This window comes from Miniopterus schreibersii, assembly GCF_964146895.1.
Source record: "Miniopterus schreibersii genome assembly, chromosome: X".
In the NCBI taxonomy this organism is placed as follows: Eukaryota; Metazoa; Chordata; class Mammalia; order Chiroptera; family Miniopteridae; genus Miniopterus; species Miniopterus schreibersii.
Window position 1 is genome coordinate 103,275,170 of NC_138104.1, and position 13,693 is coordinate 103,288,862.

The window sequence follows — 13,693 nt, forward strand, 5'->3', positions numbered from 1 at the left end:
AAGGAAATGAACTCCACACTCAATGCTGTTGTCCAAAATACACAACACATATGTTATCAAAGCTGTAATTAAGCTCCACTATTTTCCTCTTCTTTCAAGGTCATTTCCTGGCATCATAAAATTTTCCTGTTGAGGAAGTCCTCCTTTTAAAAATGAAAACAATAGTACTTTCTATAAGTTTGAATCTAACGCAGTCTGGTAAAAATTTCACCGAAGAAGGAAAATCAGACAGGGAAACCAGATAAAGAGCTTTAATGATCAGTGATGACAGTTGGATATATTTTTGCTATGCAACTTACAGTGGGTTTCACTTTTAGGAGAAAATTAGAGAACTTTATTGTTTGCTGGCGTGGAGAGTCATTATCTTGAGATGTTTGTGCTTCTTCCGAAAGACATGCCTTCTGTGGCATATGCGCCCTGCCCCTTTTCCCCGTCTCAGTTCCCCTTCATTGATTTCTGGGAAGTAGCCATCCCCTAACACAGGGCCCGCTTATAGTGATAGATGAGATGCTGGCCCTGTGCACCTGACTCCATAGTAATGTATAAATTAGTTATGAGCTGGTAATAAAAAACCCTAAATGTCCTTGCTTCTTGGGGAGCCACAGATCCCAGGGGTCGCCAAGCAATGAGAGATCAAACTGGACTCACCAATGAAAACACAATGAATTATTTACACACATCGGCACTTGACATTGGTATCATTTGAATCAGAAGATCCTTTGTTTGCTTCATGCTGCATTGATTTCTTCTCCGAACACTGTAAGTTTGGGTGCATTCTTGTTCAGGCCAAAAGGAGATGAACAGAGAGTGAGTGACCAAAGGTAAGCTCTGGGTGTCAGATTTTATGCACATGTTTCTTGGTGATGTCATAAAGAAAGCATTGTTGGATAGTACAGTGATATTTTAACAGTCTTGGAATCACAAAGCCTGTGTGTGAGTACAGAGTGCAAGGCATGGGGTGGGGGGGTGAAGAAACAATTCGAATTCTCTTATCTGAGGCCAATGAAGGCAAATTCATTTAAGCAGAACTGGAGAGAAGTCTCCAGGGAGAAGCCTTCCAAGTAAAATCCCACTGGAGAAACTTCAGCAACACTAGACAGGACTGTCTCTAATTCGCGTCTCTTGCTTATTCTGCCGTCCTCTAAAATGATTTCTTGAGCACAGCAGGGCTGGTGAGTTTCATTGCAGAAACTTCTGGCTCTATATCATAGGCATTTTACGTGCTAAATTGTGCATTGTGAGAATAAAGCGTGTCCTCTCAAATCAGGATGCCTCGAACATTTAGCCTACTTCAAAGGAAGAGCAGGTTTGATTGTTTTTGTGAACCTGGGAAGAGGAATAATAATCTTTGTTTTGTAAGTTCTCTAATTTTTCAGTTGAAGGGCTGCCATTTGAATGCTGGGGATTTGGTGGGCTGAGGCTGAACAATGGGAAAATTTCATTAAGCTGAACCAAGGCTAATTTTGAAGCAGTTTTAATACATTCCCTATTAAGAAGAGTGATCTGATTCCCTATCCTTCTTTTCACGCTTGAAGAATCTCAGGGTCCTTGACAAAGTAATGACTGCAATACTGAGGGCAAGCAAACGGAGCCCTCTTCAGATGGTCAGCATTGCCACCCAGATGCTGAAATTGCTTTTGTTTCTTGGAAAGTTTATCATTCAGAACTATTAAGAATTTTTACACTCTTTGTTAGAAGATTTAGATAGAGGTCTTTCCCTAATCAATTTTGACACCTTGATTGCTCACTGCCCCCAAAGATGTAAACATATTCAATATTTAATTCATTTGTACAAGTGAAGAATCATAATTTTCTGGACCACACAGAGTCTTTGTACAAGTTTTGGATCTACTCTCTGCTTTTGTACTAATTCCAAAAAAGTCAATGAAGTCTGAAGGCACTTGGCAATGGAACTAACCAATTTAAATTCTGTGCTTCAGCCTACGACCAAAAAGTCAATGTTTCATAAATATTTGAACATAGTTATTGGAACACCCCTGGTTAGCTTTTTAAGTTCTACTTTGCTCTTATACAAAAAACCATATCACAGTATCATTCTCCCATAAAAACCTGCAAAGTAATGTTTAAATATCTTCACATGAAAAGAAATTGAATTCCAAAAGTTTATTGCCCTATGGTTACTGCACACAGTAACTGATGCCCATGTTATAGATGAATCCAGTTATAACCAAACATGTTGCTTATATTCATCCTTGGTTCACTTACTCTACTCTGAAGAAAATCACTCAGACTCCTGGACAGAGGGCAGACAAGGCCTGATGCAGCTGATGCAGTTCACCCATCCACGTGGTTCTGTTCACCATCACAGCATAGTGCTCTTTACCCCCTAAAGTGGTACCATTACCTTTGTAAATCCAGTTCCTGCCCTTTGAGGCATCTGATAGGTGGGCTATTGTCTTTGTTTGGGTTCTCCTGGATGTAGATCTTGAAATAGAATTTCAAATACAAGTAATTTATTTGGAGGAGAGAGATGGGGGAGGGAAAGAAACCAATAAAAATGTGTTATCAAGTAAGTTATCACTATGGACACTGGAGCTTAAAACTATTGGGGAACTCTGGGAGACAGTGTAAAACTACCCATAGGGGTATCTCATCCAAGTGACAATGGAATTGGGGTACTTATGTACCACTTGGGTCACTCTCTGTTTGAGGACTATACCAGGCCAGAGGTGGGAGACTTTAATTTATCAGCACCCCTGCCTGGCCTGCCAGAGCAAGCAAAAGTTGGCTCTAGCACCAGAGAAAGCTCTCTGGCAATAAGATGTAGAGGCTGGCAGTTGGGCATCAGGCAACCAGGCAACGAAATGGAAAGGCTTAAGGAAATATGAGTAGTGCATTGGCCTATCTGGTTCACACTGTTGGGAACTAATTTCACTGCCTGCCAGCCCTATTGGCAGCACACACATTCCACAAGTCCCTGAGGTAGCCTTGTCAATATTCTTCCACCTGGAAGAGACGTAATTTACTCGTGATTTCTCATTGGAAAAAGTCACCTCTCCTTCTACTGTATACAGTTTCTTATCTGGATATGAGAGCTCATAGAGATTCATCTAACTTCCCAGGCCAGCTCTATATCAGACAGAGGATAAACTAGAAGAATAAGAGCATGGGAGTCTGAGCCTAATGGAACAGAACATCCAGGGGGGAAGCTGGCTGTCAGCAATTGGCAGGTGGGTAGCTCTCCTAATTGCAGGAAGAAGTCCGCACAGACAAGTGAAGAGTGGTAGCAGTAGGTCCGATGATCAGTAACAGATGGAGAGTCACATTGTCAAGCAGTTGGCATTGTGAAGAGCCAACAGGAAGTGGCAGGTACAGAACCTTGGCAAATGCCATGGGAAGAGGTCCAACCTGCATGTGTTTGAGGGTTGGTATTCCATAGTGAAGTGGGGAGATGATACTTTGGCAGCTTGTGAGGACAAAGCATAGGTGGATAATGGTAATATAGGGGTTGGAAGAAGCTTGGGATTTAGGGTTATAGTTTAAGTCCCAGAATAAATTAAATTAATAGGGCACCAAGTCAATGATGCAAGCACAGGAAGGGCTATCATTTTAGTCAGGACTTCTTTGGGTTGTGAATGACAGAAGAAACAAACAAAACCCCCCACACTGTTTTATCTTTTAAAAATTGAAACTTTGTTTGTGTTGGATGTTTGTGTGAGAGGAATGTATCAGTTATCCAATGCTGCATAACAAGCCATCCTAAAACTTAGTGGCTTAAAACAATAATCATTTGCTCATGATTCTGTAGGTCAGCAGTTAGCTACACTCAGCTGGTGGATTCTTCTGCTGGTTTCACTTGGGGTCAGTCATATCTGCAGTCAGCTGGGAGGTCATCTGGAGACTGGTTGGTTTAGGAAGCATCAGCTGTGTGCTTAGATCATATACACCATCTATGTAGAGCATAGATCTCATATACACCATGTGGAAGCATGCTATATATGATCTATGCTCTGCATGTCTCTCGTCTTCAAGATGGCTAGCCTGGACCATTTCATATGTTAATTGAAAGGTTCCCAGCAGCAAGAGAGGGCAAGCCCCAAAGCACAAACTTTTTTTAAGCCTCTGCTTGCTTCACATTTGCTAATGTCCCATTGGTCAATGAGAGCCATATAGCCACACCCAGATACAAGGAGTGGATAGATTCCACTTTTTGATGGAATTTGTAGCCAAATTCCAAGCAATCTACTTGAGAGGAGGGAAGCTAAGGACACAGAATCAGGAATACTACAGTGATAGATCACCTGTGCGTCTCATTTTTTCTATTCTCTCTCTACCCACTTCAGTCCATTAGGCAACTGTCTTGACAATGCAGGGGCTCTGGTCACTTTCAGCTCTTGGGCCCATATCCTTAATGCATCATAACCTGAGAGGAAATTATTCTCTTGTCTTAGGCTCATTTAAGAAAATTCTGAATAAAGATGACTGGCCTGGCTTGCATGTTGGAGGGTGAAGATGGGTGACTCTCTCCACAGATGGAATTCCACAGATGGAAACAGAGCAGAGTATGCTATCTCATGGCCCTTAGCTTAAGACATTCCAGGGTCTAAATTGATTGGGTACTTACTATACATCAGGCATTTCCAAAGAAAAAAACAACCCCAAAAGACATATTGGCAAATATTATTTCAATCTTCCCAACAATTTGTGATGTGAAGTATTACTGTTCCCATTTTTTTGAGGAGGAAATTCAGGCTCAAATTATTAAATAACATGCAGCAGATTTTGATCCAAGCCAACTAGATTCTAAAAATCAAGGTTTTTCCACTACATACTGATAATCACCCCCAAAAGGCATGTTTAGTGAGTTGAGAGACTCATGTTACCTTCCTAAGAGGTCTTCTCCAACTTATCATGTAGATTACAAATATCACATTTTCCCACCAACACTCCCAGTGTCCCTTACCATATTCTATTTCCCCATAGGGCTCACCCTCTCTAAGGTATTATGTAATTCACTTGTTTATTGTATTTCTTGTATATTTTCTTTCTATCTTGTTATGGAAGTACATCAAAGACAGAGATTTTGTCAATTTATTTCACTGTGTATTCTGAGTATCAAGAACAGTGCCTGGAACATAGCAGGCACTCAATCAATATTTATTGAATGAGTGAGTGAATGAATGAATCAATCAATCAGAGAGAGTCTTCTGTAGCACATAGTCCTATTATTCCCCTTCAACTGCTCCCCCTCCCGTGGGTTTTCCAGGATTTTATATATTTTTACCTCTCCATTGCCCTGTCCATTCTGGCATATGTAGGAGCACCATAAATTGTTTTTAAATAAGTAACTGGCTTACCAGAGAAAGGAAAAGTAGCTAATGCTATTAGAAGGGTAAGTTCTTTTCATGACAAAAGTGTTTTCTCTATTTAAATTATAGTTTCCAGGTACAGGAAGTACATGAATAAATTTATTATATAAGACCAAATTCCTTTTGGTTTCTATATTTATATGTACATTTAATTATAACTATATTAATATCTATACCTAGATGTCCTAGTTAAAGATTCAGTTGACCCAGCAGAAATTCCATCTTTGCTGAGAATAATCTTTTTCTCTTCTCAAGCCCTGTGTATAAAACATGCTCCTCATAAATAATTCATTGTGTGAATGGCCAGAAACGATGCATAGATATTTCTAATGTTTCACTAAAGAGTTTAGTTAATTGAAGCTAAAGAACAATTCTATTAAAATGTTGGTAGAATTTTTTGTTATTCAAGTAGAACGCTTGGCAGGAACAAATTTCACAACATACATTTTTGGGCAATTTTCTCTTGCATTCCTGTGAACAAAACCTTAAAAGGTATGGCTGGGAAGTATTTTCTTTTCTAAAAGTGACACTAGATTTTGGTCTTATTTTTAACCTCCATCACCCAAATAATTAAATTTTGTTGTTTTCAAATTTGGGGGGGGGCATTTTTCTGACAATTTCCATTGTCATATTTCAATTCTTGGATTTTTTATGAGAAAATGTTTTCCTTTTTTTTTAAAAAAAAAAAAAAGTAGGGTTTTTTTCTACCTTTTTGATCAATAAGAAAATTTAAGGCAGGCATAGACCTTATCTTCAATTGTTAAGAACAATTTTCTGAGAAATGTGCTGTGATGACTTTGCACTAATAATACCTGGTGCCAATGATATTGTTGTAGAGAACTTTGGTTATTACATGGGGGTTGATTTCTAAATCAGAAGGCAGGAATAAAAGGCAAGACATAGGAACTACTGAATTGGAATCTGAACTAGTTCATGCCTTAATTAAGCTTATATTTTATTCATTAATTTACATGTTTGAAGGGTAATTTATAAAGCTGGGAAAACAGCTAATACTTTGAAATACAAACTCAAGGGTAGGGGGGTAACCTGTCTGGAAAGAGCAGATGGAGCTGGGGCACCTGGCAGGCACAGTGAAGCAGGAAGCTGAGGGCAGTAAAGCTTTACCGAGCCCCAACAACATGCCTAACTCCCTCCTGAATGCTGAAGCTACAGAAGTCAATTAAACAAGTCCCTGTCCTTGCTTGGCTTCTATTCTAATGTAGGATGACAGACAATAAAGCAATATGTCCCATGTGTCAGTGAGAAGCGCCATAAAGACAAATAAAGTAGGATACGGGAGCTAGGGGGCTAAGAAAGAGAGGAGCAAGGAAGTTTGTCCTATTATATATAGTGTTTAAGAAGGCCTTTAAAAAAGATAACAGTTGAGCAGAGACCTGAAGGAAGCAAGAGTGCAAATCATGCTATTAACCCGGGGCAGAGAACCCCAGGCAGAGAGACCAGCAAGTGCAAAGGCCCTGAGACGTGAGCGTGCGGTGTCTGTCTTGCACTGATGGGCTCAGAGCGGCTAGAGCAGCGTGAGTCAGAGGAGACTGGGGAAGGTGAGTCACAGCCGTGAGGGCCTTTTAGAGGCCTGTAAACATTGCATGCATTTTGGCTTTTACTCTGCAGGAGGTGGAAGTCGAGAAGAGTTTTGAGCAGAGGAGTTCAAAAGAATCACAGCCTTTAAATAGGCTAGGGAGGGGGTGCAGGGTGAATTCGAGTAAGCACATCAGTTAGGAGGCTTCTGTAGGAATGTAATCAAAAGATGGTGGTGGCTTGGACCAGAACCGTAGGACATAATGAGAGGTCATTAGATTCTGGGTGTGTTTGGAAGGTGAGATTGACAGGATTTCCTGATGAATTGGACATCGGATTTGAGAGAAAGAGAAAACCCACGGGTAACTACAAAGATTTTTGTCTGAGCATTTGGCCGTGTTTTTGGCTGGCTTTTTAAAATATGTATGTTTATTTTATTTCAGAGAGTGGAAAGGAGAGGGAGAGAGAGATAAAAACATCAGTGATGAGAGAGATATGGCTGGCTCTTGCTTTTAGGGATTGTCACATGTGCATGAAGGGCCAGAGATGGGACATACAGGAGCAAAAGTGTTCCCATTAAACTAGCCACGGTATTCAAATCTGACAAAATGAAATGAAAAGAATATCGAGGCTTCCATCAATAAATTAAGTGTAAAAGGAAGAAATGTAGCTTAGCAGTCATGAGTAAAAACAATTAGAGGGAATAAGTTTAATGTGAGCTAACAGAACCTAATATTCTGTTAGTTTGCAGTAATAAATTTACATCTCAAGGTGGAATCACGATTGCAGCATCTCCTTTAGTTTTCATTCAAATAATAGAGCAATTGAAGCTAAGCAAAACAAAAGATCATGAGAAGACATGAGCATATATCATACGAGAACAAGTTTACTAATTGGATGAATAGCTCAGAAGCAGATGAGCCAAGAGGCATGATTGTCTGCAAATATCTGTGGGGTTTTATGTGAAAGCAGACTTAATTTAGTCAATATGACCCCTATAGGTAAAAACTACTGCAAGAAACACTTGAGCTCAATGGCAGGATAGCTTTCCATAGCAGGCACTGATAGTGCTCTCCAGTATCTGAGCTCATCTCCATTCTTGGGGCCCTGACACACTATGTGTCCTACCTCCACACCTTGTCAACTAGGTAGGGTCATGTACCTAGGTCAGGCCAATAAAGTGTGGGTCGGACTGCTGTATGCTACTTCTAGGACTGACCCCTAAAGCCTCCTTCAAGATTTTCCCCATGTTCTCTGTTCCCTTGCCTTCTGGCCAGATGCAGAGGACCCAGGGGAAAACTCTGAGGCCCTAGAAGATGGTAGGTGGAAGGAGCCTGGGTGTGTGAGAAGAGCCAGAACAGGAACTCCGTGTAAGGCTATGATATGAACATGAAATAAGTCCTTATTGTGTAAAGCCAGGGAGATTTGGGGGTGGGTTGAGGAGGTACTTAGCACAGCTAGATTTACTTACCCTGACTAATATATCTTCTAATTTATATAGCTGTCCAATTGTAGAAGGGATTGCAAGGAAGGGAATGAGTTTCATGTCCCTGAATATGTTCAAGAACATCCACTTAGATGTGAAACTCTTGAGGAAAAATCAAGCTAGAGATAAGTAACTTGAGTAAACAACCTAGAGTACATTTAAAAATTTTCAGCTAAGGTGTCCTTATCTTAGTCCCATACCTAACTGAGAGGTATGACGTTTTACCCCCAAGTGACAGGTTGTATAGTTTCCAGTGAACTGTCTTTGAAGTCCTTTGTTTTCATAATATTATCCTAAACATGAATGCAGTTTCTGTGTTCTTCTATACAACCTATCTGTTTATTTTAATATATTAAGGTTAGAAGGGACAGCCCTGGCTGGTGTGGCTCAGTTGGTTGAGTGTCATCCCATGCACCAAGAGGTCATGGGTTTGATTCCCAGTCATGGCACATGCCTGGGTTGCAGGCTCAGTCCCCAGTGGGGAGTGTGCAGGAGGCAATTGATGTTTTTCTCTAATTGATGTTTCTCTCTTTCTTTTCCTCTCCTTCCCTCTTTCTTCCTCTCTCTCTCTAAAATCAATAAAAACATTTTTTAAAATGTTATAAGGGACATACCATTACTGAAGAGGACTATTTCTCTTAAATCTTCCAGTGAGGTAGACCCGTTAGGATTAAGTGTTTAAAATTAATATTTTCAAAGTCAAGTATATCAAAATCAAAAAATTCATATTTAAGCCCCGTTTCAAGTAAAATACAAAATCAAAATTCAAATGAGAATATACATTATTTTTCATCAGGCTAAAGTTGAAGGTCATTTCCTATGTTAAGTCAATAGTATTCCACATAATGGAGTTATAATTTATGTTGCCAGCTAGGGTTCTTTGGAAAACACTGGAGACTTATTTATCATTTCGGTAACTTATATAGAAATTATTTTCATTGCATTTTTTTTACTTAGATGAATAAAAATTATAACTTTGTTATTCTGCCTGCTTACAAAAGCAGTTGCTATAAACATGATACAACCCATAAAACCAAAACTGTGCTGACATTAGCAGGAGCACGCCTTGTACTTGCTCGTATCTCAGCTAGAAGGAGAGGTGGATTTCTCCTTTGGCATTTTCCCATAACCCACATCTTCCTTAAGACCGGCCTTGCCACACAGAGTGAAGTGCAGAAAGTGTGTTAAAAGCTGCAGAAGATAAGGTGCCTAGTCTGTGCTTGAAACAAGGAAGAAAGAAACTGTGCCTAAGGACATCATTTTCCTTACAGGCCTTCTTCCCAGTAGATGCTTAGGCATGAGCAGTACCTACTAGCGGGGCCAGACTCGTTCTATAAGGAGTAGCTGCTTTGCTTCCCTAGGGAGAATTTGCCCGCATATTTTGTGTACTTTATGTGATATTTTAAAGTCATTTACCCATTTTTATTTTAATATAGATTTTGTGTTAGCTTCCTTAATTATTAATTTACCTTTCATTTTTAAATGAAAGCAGGAAAAATGAAAAGAGATTATTGTAAATTTAAGTAAATCTTCTTGAAATTTAACAGTAATATGACACTAGAAGAGTCGCAGGAGAATCAGGTGGGATAGTAATAGGAGCCGGGCCACAAGTGAATTGCATCACTTTTTCCCACAACTCAAAACTCAGTCACATGATTGAAACTATTCATGTGAGAAACTGGGAAATAATGCTCTTCCTGTGTGTCCAAAAAGAAAAATAAAATACAACAGGATTTGATGGCCATATAGCAATGTCTCTGCCATGCCAGTCGTCTCATGTATAATAAAACAGTTAACAGTAATTAGCATGTGCTTACTATGTGTGCGCTTACCATTTCAACAGGTAGATAATACTTTGGATTCTATTTTGCAGATGAAGAAATTCAAAGTCAGATTTGTTAAAGGACTTTTCTCTCCCTGAATCACTCATCTTACCCTCTTATTGGTTTGAAATGAATTGGTTTTCTCACAATATTAAGTTTGGCTTGTGTATAAGTTAGTAAACATTTCAAAGTATCATAATTCAGCCTTTCATATGGCATGTTTTAATTGGCTACATTTGGTGACTTGAACAACACAGATTCTCTTTTCTTTTTTTAAATTTTATTATTTTTTTGTACTTTTAAAACCTCTATTGAGATAAACTTTGCATACCATAAAATCCATCCATTTAAAATGTATAACCAAATATTTTTAGTATAGCCAGATAAATGTGCAATCATTACCACAATCTAATTTTAGAGCATTTCATTATTTTCAAAAGAAACTGTAAGCACGAACAGCCATTCCCTATGCCTCCCTCAATTTCCAGCACTAGGTAATTGCCTAATTGTCTTTTTCTTTTTAAAAAAAAAAATCTCACACACATAGTTCCAGGATGGGTTCATTGGCATAACAGTGCCATGAAGAATCCGGTGTGTGTCAGTTTTCCACTCTGCCTCCCTCAGTGAGTCAGCTTATTAGCAGGTGGTTGGGAGCTTCAGGCATCACCTCCTCGCTCCCCCATATCCAAAGGCAGGAAGTGGAATTCTTCTTTACACATCCCCGTTTCCCCTTTTAATCAGATACTAAAGCCTTTCCTAGAACCCTACTGGCAGACTTCCGTTACTATGTCGTTGGTCAAAAGTGATTTGCATCCCTGTGCCTAAACTAGCCACTGGCAAAACCCATGGGACTACCACAGTCCTTGGGAGAGACTGCTGTTAGCATAGGTGAAGGGGCAGGGCCACAGGGCAGTCAACCAGCAGTGTCTGCCAGGTATAATCTCACCTTTTAATAAGTATTACAAATGAACAATAAAAGAGAAAGACCAGAGCAGGGTTTGAATCAAAGGGCTTTGGAAATTATGTAATTCATCCCTCACTTTTCAGATGGATAAACTGAGTCTCAAACAGGTTAATTGGTTTTTCAAGGATGTAAAACCAGCTAGATAAGGGTAGAGGTAGAACTAAAAGTGAATTTTCTGATGGCCAGTTTAGTGTATACCTATAAATATCACTGCTTAGTAGTCAAGAGACTGCTGATCACAATATTATGATACATTGTACTTGCTTATTTGGGTTTTGGTTTTTCCCCTGTGAGTATGAACTCTTCAAGGGAAAAGAGTATCTTATTGAGCTTTGACTCTCCAGTACCTAGCATAGTGTCCTATATACAAGAATAGTACACTTCATGTTTGTACGGTACAGCATTTAACCACTGTTTGCACTTAATTCATACCTAGAGGTGGGTGAAGAAACTGAAGCAGAGGCTCACCCAAAGTTATACAGTCACTGAGGCATTGTAACAATAGCACAGCTATAAAAACAAATGCTAAAATGTACAGATAGAGGGAGAGCCTCGGGGAAATCTTTCTTATTGTTTCTGCTCATGTGTACATGTATGAAAAATTGAGCTGATGGCAGTGGGATCTCATATTTTTCTGCCAGAAGTAAAGGTTTAAAAATCAGAATTAGGATAAAGCCTGTGACTGGAGATTATTGAGGAATTTTGTTCAGTTATTTTTCATAAATATGATGGGCACACAGTGATGTGTACAAGATGAAAGGAAAATTAAATTTTGACAACTGGAGGAAATCCCTAAAATGAGGAATGAGAAATGTGGCTAATTTGTGGTAGTTCCACTTCTCTTTTACTTGCATATAAGACCATTCTGATGCTCGATGGTCTCACCCAGGACCACACTTGAATGGCGATGACTGTATTTTCCATCGTTACCCACAAAGGGATGGAATTGTTCTGATGAGACTCACTAAATGCTTTGGACACATGGAATCAGATGCATCCTTAAGCCCATAATCACCACCAGTCTCAGATTATAACCTATCTGTTTTTTGAACCATGAGTAGTATGTGCCTTTTACTCTCCTATGTCCAAGTTATTATTTGTTTCCTTGCAGGTTTGGGGGATATAAAAAATGAGCACTTTTTTATATCAACCCTTCTAGAGACTAATTCTCCATTTGAAGTTAGAATTTAAAAATGCACAATACTCTTAACAGTTTTATAGAGATGAGTTTGACCCTTCCCAACGTCATCTATTTTATTTTGTGGGAGTAGTACTGGGGAAAGGCCAAATGGCAAGTAAAATTACAAAGTGATTCATCTTTTATAGAATGGTAAGCTAAACAAACAAACTAATAAAAATGTCAAAATATAGATGTGGTGGTGGTAAAAATCCTGGATCAGGAACTAGAAGTCCTAGATCTTATTTCCTGGCCCTGCCTCCTCCATCATTTAAACATAGGCAAATACTGACCATTGTTTACCTTCACTAAAGAGTATGGATTCCTGTTCAAACTACCTCCCAGATTGTTGTTTAGATTGAAGGGTGTGAGTGAATGGGATAATGCCATATAAATCCTAATTCACCAGGCAAAGATTAGGTCCCTTGTATCGCCTATCCATTCAAATTATATCAGGATCATAGTGAGAGAAGAAGCCTCAAGTATTTACCCATCACATCCTCCTATTAAAACATGATTCAAATATGCAAAAAAGGGCAGCTTTCTTTTCATTACTCTAAGCCTATTTTACACCTTCTTGTTCTGCAGAATGGCCTATAGAAAAATAAAGTAAGGAAATGCTGCTTTCTGAGTCTCCCTCTGAAAGAATCACAATATATAATAATATTTTAAAGACTCAGAGAAAACTTAGTTGACAAAGAATATTCCTCTCCCCCCTCCCCCCCGCACAATCGTTGACGTCTCTTGGTTCTGTTCTAAAGGAAGAGATAACTCTTCTCATTTTTGGCAACAAACAAAAATGTGTTTTTCAGAAATTTTTCTTCTGAACTTTAAAATTTCTTCTATTTTGAGCAGAAATGAAGGTGAAAATCTCCTTCCCTTTAAGTTTTTCTTAACATCAGAGAGTGGAAAGAAAGAATAGTTTCTGGGTCTTTCTCATTAGCCTATTTCTGTTTAAATTACACCCTGTTATATTTCCTTTCCACTTATATTAGGTCACCATGTGATGTAGCCAAATACACTTGGGGACTGTACCAGAACGTTATGCCTGGTGGCCTCTTGAAGCCAGGTAAAAAGCTGGAACTAATTTACAGTTATCCTGGCCATTCACCCTCTTCCCAGCCTGTTCTTATTACAAGTACCACTGGGCAGAACTGAACTCTGCCAGCAAGCAATTGCAGAACCATCAAAATTTAGAGCAGGAAAGGATGAAAATGTCTGATGTAGAGTCAGCACTTGTCTTAACCTGGATCCCCCAGAGCCGATCCTGAAGCACAGCCTCCTTGCAGGAAGCCTATATGGGAAGTGGCCTCAAAAAGCAGCAGTGTGGGACCGGGGAATAACAGAGACAGTGGGAAAGCTGGGCCAAGAGCATTA

At 39.3% G+C, this 13,693-nt stretch overlaps 1 protein-coding gene across 2 annotated transcripts in view; it reads left to right on the forward strand.

The window, feature by feature from the left end:
• The window catches only part of MID1 (midline 1), a 532,380-nt gene that overhangs the window by 358,011 nt on the left and 160,676 nt on the right, over nt 1–13,693 (forward strand). The window lies entirely within an intron of this gene.